This window comes from Camelus dromedarius, chromosome 10 (assembly GCF_036321535.1).
Source record: "Camelus dromedarius isolate mCamDro1 chromosome 10, mCamDro1.pat, whole genome shotgun sequence".
Classification (NCBI taxonomy): domain Eukaryota; kingdom Metazoa; phylum Chordata; class Mammalia; order Artiodactyla; family Camelidae; genus Camelus; species Camelus dromedarius.
The window spans coordinates 24,636,099-24,653,707 of NC_087445.1; the positions used below are offsets into that span (position 1 = coordinate 24,636,099).

At 40.5% G+C, this 17,609-nt stretch overlaps 1 long non-coding RNA gene across 1 annotated transcript in view; it reads left to right on the forward strand.

The window, feature by feature from the left end:
* Positions 1-10,870, forward strand: part of LOC116152626 (uncharacterized) — a 256,324-nt gene extending 245,454 nt beyond the window's left edge. Inside the window, exon 3 of the long non-coding RNA XR_010382867.1 lies at positions 10,620-10,870. This is a non-coding gene — a long non-coding RNA (uncharacterized LOC116152626). The remainder of the gene's footprint in view (positions 1-10,619) is intronic.
* Positions 10,871-17,609: the final 6,739 nt, after the last annotated feature.

A 17,609-nucleotide genomic window follows, 5' to 3' on the forward strand; every position in this document is an offset into this window, starting at 1 on the left:
TCCAAATCGTTAAGTGCCAAACAGCAAACAGTTATGTGTGCACGTGTGTGAGCGTGTATGTATAGTTCTCTTGTATGTTGTGTGTTTAGCTCCTTACAAAGCACCACGTACTAAGTTGCTTTCTAAAAGAAAGAAGGTCTTCCTCGCTTGACCCCATGCTTGCAAGTTGCAGGCAGGAAGGTAATCACACACATCTAGCCACGTGAGCCCCACGTGTTTTGCTCCAGTCCTGGGACCCCGATAGGAAGTGTTACGTGGAATAACTTCCAGGTCTCTGTGATATTTTGTAGTTACATGGTTCCAGCTACAGACAGACTTCCAGAGGGGACAGAGTAAATAATCCATGTGCAATGTACGCTAAACAATATCATCAAGAAGAGAATAGTTTTCCTAAAGTCATGCCATATGCATTTAGCCAAAGGGGCCTGGCCTCCCCCTGCATCCTAAGGGTGGTGCTTCATACCTTCCTAATTAGCGGCTCCCCTAAATGCAGTGAGATTTAGAGAGTTATCAGAATTGTAAGATCTAATCAGTGTTTCAGAAATATAATCCTTATATTGTATAATCATTAAGTATGTGTGAGAGGAGGGTAACTCATTAAAATACAGATTCTTAGTCCACAACATACAGACTTACAGAATCAGTCTCTCTGGAGGTAAAAATCTAAGCAGCATTAAAAAAAAAACAAAACAAAAAAACAAGTGTTCCAGGTGATTCTGAGGAGCACTAAAATTTAAGGTCCAAGAAAAAGAACGCAGGTTCCCATTCTTACTCTGAGGAAGAGCCAGGGCCCCACCGGCCACTACTCTCTCGTTTCCTGATACTGAAGGCGATGTGACACGGGGTCAGGGGAGGTCATAGGACCACAAGGTGTCCTCAGAAGTGGATGGGAAGGTTCCCCCACTTGCTCTCTGGATGAAATCTGTAACTAGGCAAGGTAGCTGTCAATGGTTTTTGTTATCCAAATGGTATATCTAATATATTCCGTACTATACATGTTTATGAAATGCTGAAAAAAATCTTAAATTTCTAATGACACATATAAATCACTCCAGCTTTGTTCTTATAGTTTATGTCATCACTGGACACCACAGATAAAAACATAGCCCCAGGGTTCTGCAGCTGGAAGCCTTTATTTGATCATCCATGAAAACTGCTGGGTTTGAACGTGGGCCTACATCTGTCTGTGTGCAGGACAGAGTCAACTCTGGTCTGGGGAGAATCAGGAAGCAACTGGTTGGCCAGGGCGGCCGCCTGTCTGGGTTGGGACCACCGCACACTGTGGGGCAGTGTGGGGCCTGCAGGTATGGGGTATTCTTCCCAGGTGTCTGCTCTCCAGAGCAGCCAGGGACACCACAGTGGACTCTTTCCTGAGTATAGGTGGGTCAGGACCTCGGAGGACGGTCTGAGGCTCTGCATGAACCACTGGGAGCAACAGTGTGAACACTGGTGTGGACGTCTTGGCTCCCATTTCTCCCAAGGAGCTGGTGAGGCCTGGAGATTCACGTTAATCTTAAAAATGTAAAACTATCTCAGTTTGACTGTTTCTTTCATGTATGTGGATGTTTGATGACGTACTCTCTCTTTCTGTCTACTGCTTCTTTGATTTCTTTTCTGCCTTTTTGGTCTCCTTATAAGGAGAGGAAACTCTGCCATGATCTCCTCCAAGAAACGTGATGCCCAGTGACCCTCAGGAAGGAGAGGTGGTAGGAAGGGGGTGCCCAGAGGTGAGTTTGTGATGTAACAAATACACATGATCCTGAGTTGCCTTTTCCTTTGTTTCCCTTTTTTCATTTGTTTTCCTTTGTTTCTTTGATTATTATATCAGTTTCTTCAAAATACTATACTGCCTACAAACATCAGAAGACAGTTCAGAGCTTTTAGTATAAAATAGAGCATTCTGCTTGGATTGCAAAAGGATTAAGGTAAATTCTTACAAGGCAATGTTTACATTTATCTTTACTTTATCTACTATTTGTGTAATAGACTCAACTCTCAGTTTTCCTTGCCATAGTTCCCTCCAACATTCTTCTTTCTCTTGGTTATTATTTCTATTATTGTCCAGGTTCTCCCTGCCTATATCTGGGTGCTGTTGAGTATTCTTCTGTTTAGTTGATGGTTTCTGTTTCTGTCTGCATCTTGGTCAGAGCCATCCCCAGGAAATATTTGTCCTTCCTCCTGGTTTCTTGCCCTCTCCCAATATTTTCAGTATTTCTGTAAAGCTAGGCTTTACTGCCAGGCTTTGGTTTCAGTGTAGACTGTTTCCTTGTGTCTTCAAATAGTTGTTTATATTTTAAACCTATAATAAAATGTCTATTGAGTAAAAAATTGTTTTCTCTGTTTTCTAAGAATACAAAATACCTAGATTTGATTCACTTGTAGCTGTTTGTGGTGCACATTCCTGGGAGTTAGGGGAAAGTGAATGCATATTTCTCAGCCCTCAGCTTTTCGTGCCCTGATATGTGGCAAAAACTCGGTTCTGGAGTGAAGAGACACAGTCATGATACCCAAACAGCAATCCCCGACTTTTTCCCACACTCCTTAGTCAATTTGGTTATCAAAATACAAGAAAATTCTTCTCTTCTCTGAAGCATTTACTCATAGGGCTTTTATCTTCTCTGGTTACCTCGGATTTCCCCCAAAGAAGAAATCTAAGCCCCAATTAGGGTGAGTGAGGGGCGGGAGGAGCAGAGTTAGGTGCCCAGATCCCCTGCGGCTACTGTCACTAAACAGACCCCAGGATTCTCTCAACCCACCTAATTTCTTCCCATTTCACTAATACAAGGCTGGGAGTGACCTTTGCAGGCCAGCGGGCAGGAGCTGGACATCCCTCCCCCAGATGAGCTAGGATGCATATCTGTTTACTACACAGCAGGCTAGCCTCCAGCTAATGACATTAATCCCCCTACTGCGTTTCATTAGGTGACAGACAAGGAGCCACACTTTGGAGGGAATCAACTGCTTCTCCCCATCCACCAGCTGCGGGAAAAGTCGCTCCGGGATCAGTGCCGCTCCCCTCATTTGCTTTCCTCCCTCTATTATCCCTGACATGTTCACTGAACTACAGACTGCATATGTTTAAAAATAATTAAACACGCTCCAAACAAATAGGCAATGTTTCCACGATCCCTGCAATGAACGTTCTGCGTGTTTTGACAGCTTTTTCTGCTCGTTGGATTCATCAAGCAGCCTGGCTCTTTGCTGTCACTCCTGACAACCCGGCAGATAAACCCGCAGGGCAGGCTCACTGGCCCGAACTTCCCTGGCTCTGACTTAGAGGCACAGAGAACTTCAGGCTGTGGGTCCGGAGACCATCAGGAGGGAGTCCCGTCTGGGCTTCTAGGGCATCGTGGTTTCTACGTGGAATCATAAGATGAAAGACTGAAGAAGGGCAAAATAAGTTTGGGGTTTATTTTGAATGGTCTGCTGTATTATACTGAGAAAACAGACTCAAAGGTAACTACACAAGAAAGCAGAAAGGCTACCCTGGGGAGTTAAGACCATCATCACCCCAACTGCCTATCAAACCTGAACTTTCCACAATCCTGCTTGCAAACCCTACCCCCACTTTTAACTTTTAAAAATTAAGATGAAGAAGAAGGGAGACAAAGAGAAGATACAAATTACAAAGTTGTATAAGGTACAGCAAGATAAGTTAAATATGTATAATGAAAGTTAAAGAGAAGATAAAGGATAAGGACAAGAGAGAGAGGCTTGGCAATTTGAGGGCACAAAAACAATTCTAATTATAAGAGAAGCTTAATTATGTTTTTTAACTGAGATAAGGATCTTGCTCATACACAGGATTACATTGTGACATAATCAGTAATGTCCTCAACAATATTCATCAAGTAAACAGATTGACAGACAACTAGGAGTTTCTTGATCTCTCAATATAAGCTTATGGAATCTTCTAAAAGGGTAACTATTCTGGAGGCAGTCTGTGAAGTAAGGAGTTTGTGGATATATGTGTCCTAAATGTCAGCAAGGAGTAATCAATACATGTTGGTACCAAACACAGCTCTAATGGTCTGGCTTAATCTAGGAACAGCTTTGAGAGAAAACAGGAGTGGATATTCTGTAAATCCTTTAGGCAATACACTTAGCTGTGATTTGAATCAATATCGACAGCAATTAATGTGTAGTAACATTAATTTACCCATTGGCCGCTCTGACAGTCACTGGTGCCCAAGGTCATCCTAATATTAAGTGACTCTAAAAGAATGAACAAGAACCTGCAGGAAGGTACAAGTGTCTCCTCAAGGAAGAATTTTAGAAAGTACTGCAGAATGGGTTATCAAGTACTAAATTCAGAACCTGGCAAACCACAGCCCATGGGTCGTATCAAGCCTGCTGCCTGTTTTTATATGGCTGTGTACTGTAGTTTTGACTTTTTTTTTTAAATGGTAGAAAAAAAGAAGAAGAATATTTTATAATGTGATGATGATTTGAAATTCAATTTCAGTATCTATAAATAAGGTTTTCTTGGAACTCAGCCATGTCCCCTCAGCTACATATCATGCATGGTGGCTTTCCTGACTACGATGGTGGAGTTGCAGTGGAGTCTGGTGACCCACGAAAGTCTAAAATATTTGTTATTAGGCCCTTTACAGAAGAACTTTGTTGACCCCTGTCCTATACCATAACCAATTGAGCATGACTATGGCACCCTTAACATTTTTTTATTACCAAAGTAAAACAGATTCAAAATAGGTTATGTTTTCTAGAAGACCATTTGATAATATGCATCAAAACATAACGCATGCTTGCCCTGTGACTCATAAAGTCCACCTCTGAGGAATTTATCCAGTAGTGGAAAGTGGAAAACAATATAGATAACCAACAATACAATTGATGATTAAATGAATGATGGTCTAGTTACACACTTACATACCCTGCAGCCATGGTAAGGGTGATTAGATATCTATAACTAGGACACAGATCAGTTGATAGGCATATCCTCAGCCTGCCTGCTCTGTCACCACCATCTTAGGGGGAAAAATCCTTTGTGGGGAAATGACCAGGCTTGGGCTTCCATTATGCTGATTGGGAGAAGCAATGGAATTACATGGAGTTAAGAAAGGCTAAATTGATTTCCGTCTTACAGGGCATGGAGCTACTGCTTTTGGAAGAAAGAAATGAGAAGGGAATGGAGCTGGAAAGTTGAGAAGGAAAGAGTGGGCTAGAGCACTGTGTTAGTTTCCTAGTGTTTCTAATGAACAGGGTGGCTTAGAACAGCAGAATGTTGTTGCCTCGGGGTTTGAAGGCTGGCAGTCCAAAGTCAACGTGTTGACAAGGCTGTGCTCCCTCTAAAGACAAAAGGAAAGGATCTATTTTAGATCTCTTTCCTTGGTTTCTCCCTTTGTCTGTCTTCTCCCTGTCATATAGGGTTAAGGCCCACTTAATGACCTCATTTTAACTTGATTACCTCTGGAAAGAGCCTATTTCTAAGTAAGGTCACATTCCAAGGTACTCTGGGTTAGAATCCCCAACCTCCTCATTTTCTTCACCTTTCTTTCACCTTTCCTTTCTTTTTCTTCTCTCTTTTATTTTTTAAGAAGGAATACATGATTTGGGTGGAAAGTATCAAAAGCAAAATAGTAAAAAAAAAGTCTCTCCCACCAGTATTCACCCTCTGCAGGCAGCTCCTTGTTACTCATTTCTTGTGTTTCTTTCAGGAGATATTCTGTGTACATACAGGTGGACAATGCATATTTTCTGGTGTTGTAACACAAGGATTATCTGCTACACACACTGTTTGATCTTGCTTTTTTCACTTAAATCTGTTGAATAATTCCATGTCTGTTCATATGGAGCTACCTTATTCATTTGAATGATTGGATTGTCGGAATACTATGCAGCCATTAAAAAGATGAAATCTCGCTATTTGTGACAACATAGGTGGATCTCAAGGATATTATGCCAAATGAAATGTCAGATAAGAGAAAGATAAATACCATGTGTTTTCCAGTTGTCTGTGGAATATAAAAACTAATAAACAAACAAAATAAACGACCAAACCGAAAACAACCAAAACACATAGGTATAGAGAACAGAGTATTGGTAATAGTGGTTACCAGATGGGAGGGGGCAGGGGAGCGAAATGGGTAAAGGGTCATCAACTATATGATGACAAATGGAAAAATAAATTTTTGGTAGTGAGCGTGTTGTAGGGTGTACAGAGGTAGAAATACATTGCTGTCCACGTGAAACTTATAGAAGGTTTTAAAGTCATGTTACCTCAATTTAAAAAATATAAAAGTTAACCAAATCTGTCAAAAAAAGCAACATTGTAAATGTGTTAAGAAATTAATCCTGCTTTAATAAATCTTGATTCTCACTGCATAAATGAATGAATGAATGAATGAATGAATGATTGCCTTGTGTGGATGTTCTCTGCTGTATTTAACCAGGTCTTCATTGATTAACGTATTGGCTATTTCCATTCTTTTTTTTGTAAGCAATCCCACAAAGGCTCTTTTCTGTATATGTGATTACTAATTACTCCTGAGATTCTATATGTGTACAGTGTAAATCCTGTATCCGAAAGCATATGGATTTTAAGTTTTGTTAAATATTGCAAGTGCTCTTCATAAAGTTTGCACTAAATTACGTCGCCACCTGCAACATATAATAGTGCTTGATTCCTCCCACCTCCTTCAACACAGTATGTTATCAAACATTTAAATTTTCACTGATCTAAAAGATAAAAAATTTTTCTTACAGCTTTAATTTGCATTTTTAAATTATGAATAGGTTTGTGCATTTTGCATATTTTTAAAGAACTATTTGCATTTTCTATGAGGTGTCTTCTGCCTTTTGTTTTTCTATTGGGTTGTTGGTCTTTTTCTTATTTATTTGCAGAAGTTTTTATATTTTAAGAAAATTCACCCTTTTATGTGGTAGGATTCAGAAATATTTCCTTCTGATTATTGTTTGATTTTTATCTTTTTTTGTGGTATAATTTTTCCATCAAGAAATGTTTTAGTTTTATGTTGTCAGACACTGTTCCTTCCTGACTTAGAGCTGTGGTCTATTCTGAAAAGACTTCCCTATTCTGAGATTAACAATAATATGCATTTAATATTTTTCAAGTTTTTTTGTGTTTTTGTTTTCACATATATTGTTTTATATTCTATGCAGATATTTGGGGTCTAAAGTTAGATTGCTCATTAATACCTTTAAAACCTACTGAACTGGGCGTGATACCACATTAAGACTGACTGAGGTAGTACTGCTTAAATGTGGATTTTTTCACATGCAAATATGTTCATAATGGGTTGTATAAAAGGTGTGAATGTATCAGTCTGTGTATTAAGGCATGCAAAAAGTGTAATTTTATTTTTCAGTAAGCTAATTCCCATTTTGAGCCTCATTCCCTAGTCTAACTTGGGTAAAGTTAGTCATTAGGGCGAAGACAGTTCAGAATCTTCTTTTCCCATTCCTTTCCTTCTACTCAATCTGGGCTGCCCAGGTTCCATGTGACTGACTTCATGACACGTCTCGGTAACCACAGTGATGGTGTTAGGCTCACTCCTTCGTCAGTGGCCATCCGCCTCATTTTGTGAAGTGAAGCCCAATGCCCAATTCTGTATAATTATTGAGCACAGTTATACCAAGGTGATGGCATCTTCTGGGACCACTGTTCCTTTCTGGTCATAAGGTTGTAAGAATCAAACTCTGTGATATTTCATCGCAACTGTAGTTTCCTTCCAGGCCAATGACTCCTGGTGTCACGTCTACCCGTTACCAGTCCCCTGCAAAGGCATTTGTCTCTTTCCCAGCCCATTTGCTCAGGGACTCATGAGAGTAATTTTAGGCCTAGGTGCACCTGAAGCCATCTCTGCACCTCTGTTGTCCCCTGGTAGCTTGGGGACCTACTTTAATGCTTGTCATCTTACAGAGCAATCATCAGGAAACTGGGGCACAGATCTCCTATAGTCTCAGTATCTACCAACAGTTTGGGGTTTCTAATACTCCTCCCTGGAGCTAGTTCTGTGGGTGATAGAGAGGAGCTAGGGCTTTTCTTTTCATTGCTCTCCTCTATAGCATTACTTGGTCCAATAGCCCCAAATTTTTTATCTACACTTGAAGGATAAGGTGAAAACATAACTAGCTCAGCAAGCATTTTTCCTAAAAATTTCAGTATTGAACATGGACAATAGCTTTTTGAGACTTAAAAGTAAAACACTTGGTATCTATTTTCTGTGGTCTCATTGCTAGAAATTACTTTGGGGGCTATAAGAACCCCATGTTTATCTGGGCTTTACGGGAAGAATCTTCGGTTATCTAAAGAAATTCAATGAAGCGTGGAGGACAAAAGATAATTTGGTTAACATCTCCTAGTGTAAAGGTAAAATGTCAAAGAACAAAACGTTTATACACTATGTATCATTTTTATCTAGAATGGATAACCCAAAATATAAAATGACAAAATTTTTAAAGTAATATGATTATCCAGGGTGAAGAGATTATAAATGAATTTGACTTGTTTTAAAATTTATCTATTTTATAAAGAAATGCACTTTCTTACTCATTTTATAAAAATGAAAAAAGTAATATATCAATACATAAATCCTTTAAGAAATTTTTGAAAATACACAAAAGCACAACACAGAAAATAAAATCATGCACAATTCCATACCTAAGGTATCATTTCTTCAATGTTTTGGGTATAAATTTTTATTTTTATGTAGACCAACAAATTTATTTTATAATTGGAATTACTTTGTGTCTCCCTTTTTACAATCTTTTAAGCAGTAACAAGCAAATTATGAATGTTTTTGCATGTCAATGTTCTTTACAACACAAGTTGTTCAGTATTCTATAAAACAGATATACCATAAACATTTTAAATAGTCTTTTGTGGTACACTTAGATTTTTTCCAGTTTTTAAGTATTACACAAATAACTCTATGATGAAAATGCTTAATAAGGCCTTGATTATTTAACTCCTGTGTTTAAGTGCAAGTACATTAAAACAGCTGAAATAAATGTCTGGTCACTTACAGCCATATATCTACCTTGACCAACAAAAAGTCCCAATAAGCCAACTATATATACAATGTCTAGTTTGATCCTATGTGACTTTCCTAACATGCCATTAAGAGAATATATTTTAAAATTAGTCATACATATGTATATATATATCTGAATATGGTGATATGCTGCATAAAATATTTAGCTACAGTGTAGTTAAATGTAATAATTTCTACCAAAAAGCTTGTTTTAGTTTGGAAAAGTTAATATGTAATGTTTCTCACAATAGCATAGTTCATAAAAATAAGCAGTTACATAAAAAAAAAATACCAGACTATGTATGAGTATAGTGGTTTTAGGCATAGCTCCCGAGGCTTAAATTCTCCTCTTGTTGAAAAGTGTGGTCCATTTTTCCCAACTTTCTCCCTGGTAGACATGTGACTGCTTCCACCAACAGAAGATGGTGGAAATGACGCTAGGCAACTTCTGAGGCAATAATATACAAAGGCCTCCTGGTTTTCAGCTTCCAGCTCGTCGCCTGGAACACTGGGCTGGCGTGGAGAAAGTGTTCTCTGAGCCCCTGGGCAGGAGAGGGTACCCATAGGCACTGGAACCTACAATCCTAGCTGAGCCATGCTCATCAGTGTGCCAGACAGGAAGGTAAAGAAGCCATCTTGGAAGTGAATCCTCCAGTCCCAGTTGTGACAGTCCCCAGGTGTTTGAATGGCCCCCAGTTGAGGCCTTAGACACTGTACAGCAGATGAACCATCCTGGCAGAGCCCTGAATTCCTCATATGCAGAACTGATTATTAAAATGGTGGTTTTTTAAGCCCCTAAGATTTGGGGGAGGTTTTTATCCAGCCTTAAATAATAGTGACAATGAAAAAATACATATTTTTTGCATTCTTTACATGGATTACACGTTCAACTCATTCAAAATGGCTTCAAGTAATTTAGGTACAGATTACAAAGATGTGAAGGCAGAATATACCCGTGATTTATCCCAGTGCAAATTATCTGATCCAACAAGAGTTAGCATTTTCATATTTTCATGCCTGTGTTATAATACAGATGCCATGCAGAGGAATAAATAGCCAGGTGTGTAATTCAGGTCTCTACAAGCTAGTTCAAGTTGATTCCCATTTGTGGACTCAAAGGGCAGGGAAAGGTCAGTAAAACCTACAGAGATTTTTCATTATTCCGAATAGATTTCTCCAGAAGAAAGTGAAAAGCACAACAGTCATCAATAGTAAAAGTATTTTCCTGGAGTCACCTGCTACTTATGTAGAATGTCACCTAGAAAAGCTCAGACTTGGAACTATAAGGCAAGAAGGGGACATAGTGTTTTAGGTTTAATATAATACTTCTGTAATTTGGGTGAGTAAAATGTGAACTGGCTAAGGCCAGGTTCTCAGTACAGTAAAGACAATGAAATGATCACTCTCTACCTGGTCCAAAGTATTCAGTCCAAAAATGGTGGTAAGGGAGGGGAATTGGGAAGGCAGGTACCATAACAAAAATTTCTATTGAATGTCCTACGTATCCATTTTCCCCTGGACTTACACATTATTTTCTGTACCCCCAGATTCTGTGTATATATAATATTGTTGAGAAAGATTTCATTTTTGTTTTTATTACAGTAGCTGCAAATAATAACTTACAAGAAAGCAACTGGCTGAATGCTCAAGTGCTGCCTTACCAAGTTGGTCACCAGTCCTCTAACTGAGAACCCTGCAGGCTGAGTGAAGGGAAGCCCTGTAACAGCAACATCAAGACCAAAAAAGTGAAAGCAAGAACTATTCCGCACAAACCTGGACATTCCCTGTGAAAGATGACTGACTCCAGTGAAAGGTATATAGAATAAATGGAGATTATGTTCATAAGGTAAAACATGACTTAAAAACTGTACTAAGATGTAGTTATGTTCAGCTTGTCAGGGAACCAGATGAAGACTGGAAGGAAAGTATCCATCACGTTGGCTGGAATGTTCAGCAGCAGCCCCTCCCCCGTAATTGTAGCCTGCATCCACTGACAACTGTATGGTTGGAAGGAAGATGCACAGGAGAGGAAAAATATCCATGACCCACATTTGCCTTCAATACCATAAAGGCATATTTACTGTGTTTGCCCTTTTTTATTAGATACAAACCTCAAGAATGGGTCTGGACGATGGAGGGGAGAGAGCAAAGCCTTGGGAGCCAAGTAATAATGATGATGATACCAGCCTCACAGGGGAGTTATGAAAAATAAATGAAGTTAACAAACAGTGAGAGACCCTCACATTGAGGGATGTCACTTCCTCCCAAGTGCTTAATACCCCGGTGCCTTCCAGACATAGTCATATGTTTATTTGGTAATTATTTACTGAATAGTGTGCCACACCTTCCTCCAAGGAGTGATATACATTAATAAACAAAATAGATAAATACCCTTGCCCTTAGGGAGCTTACCATCTAAATTTTGATGAAAGTCTAAAATGTGAAAATAATTTGGGTCAAAACTATAAATGTATCCTGAGAGAAAAAGGGAGCTAATCACACTTCCCTCTAACCGTCCAGATCAGCTCTTCCTGGGGAATACGGAGCTTAAACACGCCCGTACCGTTTATTACTAGAACTGTTTTTCTGATCTTAGTAAAACTTCTTGGGTAAAAATTCCTTCTACGTAAGCTCGTTTTGGGTATTTTTAACAGATATTTTGGATAAGTTCAATCGTGTATGCGTCTGTTCAAGGCAATTGAACTAATAAAGTGTTACTATTTTTTTTATTAAGATTCTCAGCCAAAGTGTAAGAAAAAAAATAAGGACAATATGCCCACTTAACACTGGGTCACTCTTATTTAAACACATACAGAATAGGCACTGTGCTAGAGTCTGTGAACACAAAGAACGCTTCCTGTTGTGGTAGGAATACGTATGCTGAAACCTGCCGTCACACAGATAAGTCTAGGGACCTAGAAGTCTAAGCATTCATTTTTCTCTGGGGCAGTGTGGTGGAGGAGATGGGGTCAGTGAGGACTGGAAGCCTTTGGAGACTAAATGGTGTTTTTCTTTAGGTCTTCATTCATAAGAGAAATTTGTCAGCTTCACATAGGGTGAGCCACTGAGAAATTTCCAGGCTGAAGCAGCAGCATGAGCAAAGCACAAGAGTATTAATTCAAACCTCCCAACGTCCCTGTGAGGCCGATTCAATTATCTCCATTGTATAAAAGAGGAAACAGACTCCAAGAGAGAGAGTTCTCCAGTCATACTGCTGAGAGAGGGTGTGCCAGCACTTTAATCCACTGGGGCCGACCTCAAATTATATTTTTTTTCTCCACTATATTAAGCTGTGTCCCCATTCACAGAATGAGGACAGAAGGAAAACCATACATATATTAGGTGTCTAAAACTGCTATCATAGGTCAAAATTTGAACCTCTTTTATCAGGTATTGATTCATCACTTAACCTGACAGGATAGTAAACTCCTTTCTTAAAACCTCAGATGCAGATGGAACAATCACTGGGGCACTTGGCGTTAGATCAATGGTTTTGTGTGAAATACCAGAGTTTGCAACCTCAGGTACCTACAGCATAGAAGACAGAGTGGGGCAGGACCCAGAGTGGACGTGGACATGCGCACTGCTACCCAGCCAGTGCTGATTGTTACCATACAGAATGGTACCCCCAGGGTGATTAGATTTGGTATTTTAAAGGGAGACCAGCAACATAGACTTTATTTGACATCATTGCATTTTAAACTTTTGGAAACCAATTCTCCTTTTTTTTTTTTTTTTTTTTTTAATTTTCTTTAACATTCTAGTGACCAAACAAAACATTTCTGGGAGATATGACTGTGGGGTGTCTGTTGAGACTATCCAGATATTTAAATTGCTTTAGCAGGTAGTGGAGTGTAGTATTAAGGGGACAGAGATTGGAGGGAGCTTGGGAGTCCAGTGTAAGGGTTCTGTGAACATCTGTTGACTTGCCTTGCATTTATTTTATGAGTCTTCTAAGATATCTGGCACCTTTCTGCTGTTGTCCTGGGTTGAATTAAATCATCTTTCTTGGCATTTAAAAGAGGGTCCTGTGCTTCCTGATTGGTCTCTTGGGGCCCCTCTTGTCTCCCAGTCATTGTGATGGATCCTTAGTCCTGCACCTTTGGCATGAACAGGTGACAAATAAGTTTTCCGGTTAAGTTCTGTGGTGACCCTGACAAATGGCAGAGGCACAGGGGCCACTCTGGAGTGACCATGGTGGCAGATTTGGTTGCAGCTGCCCTTGTGATAGAGCCTGTCTCCTGCTGCCTTCAACGATGACTGCAGAAGAACCGTAAATTACAGCCATCATATAAACATGCGGTAAATCTTAAGTTTGTAACCAAACAACACCCCAAAGTTGCCTTGAAGTGCGTAGACCAGAAAGTTACATGATTTGTGCTGTGAATTTTCAATTAAACAAAAGAAAGTGATCAAGAATCATCAGAGATTGTGTAATATGTGTAATATGCTCTTCATTCATACAAACTTTATAACCTAAAGAACTCATGAGGGTAAAGGTTCCAAGACATCTTTCTGAATGATTGGGCCTGTCCTTGTTATGGCTGAAACCAGCTCCAGTTAGATTTAGTTACATAAAACCAACACACACCCAGCTGTTACTCACATAGCACCTTCAGTGTACCAGAAACAGAGGCTGTTTAGGTATTTAATTTTCAGAATAATGAAGTAGTGTCTTAGTCCCTTGGGGCTATTGTAACAAAATGCCATGGGTTATAAATAGCAGAAATTTATTTCTCACAGTTCTAGAGGCTGGGAAGTCCATGATCAAGGTGCCAACATGGTCAGATTCTGGTGAAGGCCCTCTTCCTGGTTCATAGCCAGCACCTTCTTGCTGTGTCCTTGCTGAAGGAGTGAGGGAGCTCAGTGGGATCTCTTCTCAGAGAAGAGGTTTCTTCCCATTTATGGGAGCTGTATTCTCATGACCTGGTCACCTCCCAAAGGCCTCACCTTCTATCACCATCACACTGGGTATGAGGATCCCAACGTGAATTTGGGGAGGACACAGACATTCATACCATAGCAAGTAGGTAGTATAAATACTCCTGCTTTAAGGAGAGGAAATGAGGCAGAGCGAGGCTAAATGATTCGCTTAAGGTTACATAGTCAGGAAATAACAGAACTAGGATTTGAACTTAAGTCACCTGGATTCCAGAGCCGTTCTGTGCTATGTGTGTACTGCAGTATGTTATTTGTAACATTCTTTGATGAAACCAACCTCTCATACAGAACAGAATGACACCCATGACAATGGGTGACAGCTTTGAATACTGTATGGTCAAAATAGATGAAATACTTAGGAGTGAATAAAGACATCCTCACACCAGGGAGTTTGACACTTTAGTACTCCTTTAGGGAAGGCTGTGAAAATTAGTGATTGCTAGGTCCAGGCTGCTCTGACTTGAAACTATCTGTGTGGCAGACAAGTTACATACTCTTGTGCAAAATGACAGATAAAAGTGCCTATTTCAACTTGTAAGTGTTGACCCAGAGAGAACCTGTATAGCTCTTAAAACAGGCCCAACCCATAGTGAATACTCAATAAATATTAGCTATTAGTCATTCAGTCACTTATTTATTCCTAAAATAAGTTATGCGTATTCCTCTGTTAAACATCGCAAGGTCCACAATATGTCTGACATTGAACTTGGACAGTGGAGTATGCATATACGAGGAAAGCAGTAGGTATATACTCCGGCAGAAGAGACCGCCGCATAGGTAAAGACTGTTCCACTCTGTGATAAATGCCATGGTAGGGGTATGTCCAAGCAATGTGGGAACAGTGTGAAAAGAGCGATCAGTTCCATCTAGAACGTTGGAAAGGGTTTCACAGTGGAGTGACGTAAGAGCTACACCTTGTGGGCTGCATGACTGTTCTCTAGAAATACCAGTCTGGGCCACAATGTGGGACGTGAACGTGTTCTGTGTCTCAGAGGAAGTGGTGAGTGGACTGATCTCTGTACATGCAAAAGACTCACCAGCCAAACTACCCTAAGTCTCTTTGGTGGCTCCTGGCTGCACTGAATACCTTTTTTTTTTTTTTTTTTCCAGAAAAATTGAGTGGATGGTACAGAGAGTTCCCAGACACACCCTCTCCCCTGAACCTTATATGCTATAAAAACACTCCGTGGGCAATTTCGATACAACATTCTTGGCTAAAATCTAGAATGTAGGAACAGTGTGCTTTCAGTGTGGAGGGTACAGGGAGTGGAAGAAAGAGGATGAGTGAGATGAAGAGGAGACACAGTCAAGGTCAGATGTCAACGAGCCCTATTAGGCTCTGCCAAGGAGATCTGACTTAAACCTGAAGATGGTCGGCAGCCACTGAAACGTTTGAGGCAGGGAAGTGTGGCGTGTGGGTATAAACTGGAAGAGGTGAAAGCCATGAAAGTGAGGTGAGACAGTGCTGAACAAGCTCAGGCAAGAAATGATTAGGGTGGGAGCTGGAGCTGATGGCCGTGCTGGGCCCATAGGAGACAATGACCACCTCAGTGAGAGGGGACCATGGGGCTGCTGAGAGGGGGCGGGGCTATTGGAAATGCTTGATAGCTTGAGGAGGATGCTTTAGTCCTCATGAAACTGGGAAACTGAAGACTCTATCTCGCTCTGTCCCCTCCCCTCCCCTCCCTCCCACTTCTTTCTCTCTACCTCACAGTGTTGCTGCCTCCCCTTTATTTCTGCCTTAGTTTCTTCTCTTTTCTGCCAGTTCCCTCATAAATGCAGCTCCATCACACAGAATGGCTGTCCCAACCCTAATTCTATTAAGACCTGTCTGTTCTGATGATCCTCTCCCATAGCTGCTGTCACATTTCCGAAGGGGAGCTAACCAAATAGTTTACTTCATCCTTCCACACTAGGCCAGCCCCAGCCAGCCTACGGATTGGCTCTCTGGAGTGAGATAACCTCCCCTAGTGGGTTCACCTCGCTGACGGGGGGAAGGGAAGTAGTCAGATGGTGCAGAGCATGGATGCTTTGACAGGGGGACAGTGGGAGGGCAGGTACCATAAATATGCCTAGTAAAACTGGACAGCATAAAGTGATTGATTAAATGGGAAGGAAAAGGACTACAAAGCAAAATATGTTACATGCCACAAGAGAGATAAATAATTGCCGTGGAGGCTGCAACAACAGAGGGGTCAAATCTGGTTGGACTGACCTTCCTTAAAAGCGTTTCAATGAGCAGCAACTTATGGGGAGGGCTGCATTCATTGTCTATTGCTGCTGTAACGAATTACCACAAACTTAGTAGCTTAAAACAACAGAAATATACTTTCTAACACTTTTGAATGTCAGAAGTCCTACAAGAGTCTCACAGGCTAAAATCAAGGTGTCAGTAGGGCTGCATTTATTTCTGGGGTCTCTAGGGGAGAATCCATTTCCTGGCTTTTGCCAGCTTCTAGAAGTTGCCCCTCTTCTTGACTTGTGGATCCCTGCCTTGGTCCTCAAAGTGGCCATTGTGTATTCTTGCCACATCGCATCACTGACCTCTTCTTCTGCCTCTCTCTTCCACATTTTAAGGTCTCTGTGGTTCCACTGAGTTGGTCTGATAAATTAGCCTTATCTTTCTGTTTTAAGGCCAGCTGGTTAGCAACCTTAATTCTGTCTGCTACCTTAATTCCTCTTTGTCATACAACACAACATGTTTACAGTTTCTGGGAGTTAGGATGTAACCTTCACAGGGATGATGGGGCACTGTTCTCCCTACTATAGGGCAGTTTCAGATGGTCATGAGAAAAGTAGAGAAGCAGGAGGGTGAAGAGTCTTTAGAAGTGGGAGTGGTCTGATTTGGCTGAAGCTTAGAATCTACGAAGAGAATTATTAAGTGACAGAATGGTAGCCTGCGGTCACACTGTTACCAGTCTTTGTCCTTTTCCATTCTATAAGCTGTGCAGTTTTATTTCATTGCAGTTTTAATTTGCGCTTCCTAGATGACTAATGATGTTGAGCAAGTATTCACATGCTTATTGGCATCTTCAGATACATATATTTTTTGTCAAGTGTTGGGGTCTATATATTTTGGAAGGTTTTGAACATTGTGTTGCTGGTGATAGAATTTGCTTTGTAGTTGGTAAGGATGGGGATCCACTGAGGGTTTTAAAGGAAGGGACTGAGATAATAGCACATGCTTTAGGAAGATAAATTTGACATATCAAATGTATAAATCTATAAAGATTAAAAAATACATATATGTGTGTGTATATATATGTGGGGGGGGGGCGTGGAGAATTCGGGTGAGGTCAATTCAGGTAAAAGGTTTGTAAAATAGTCCATGCCAGAAAGAATTAGAATGTGATCTGAAGATGTGACTGTGGAAGACTTCCCAAGAAAACAGAAATTATTATGTGGGGTGGCCATAGGTTAGTGGTTAAGCTACTGTGTAGTCAACCTGCCTGGGCTTTTTCCAGGTATTATAAAAAAGTTTTTAAAAGATTTTAAAGACAATAGCCCCTGAGGTGTACTTTTATCTTTGGAAGCAATTGTTCGATCATGCACACATCCAGGGCACCTTAGTGAGGGAGGTGATGTGAAGGAGATGACCTCACCCCAGGGTCCTTGGAGTTGGGTGGACCACTGCAGTGGGACCTAAGTGAG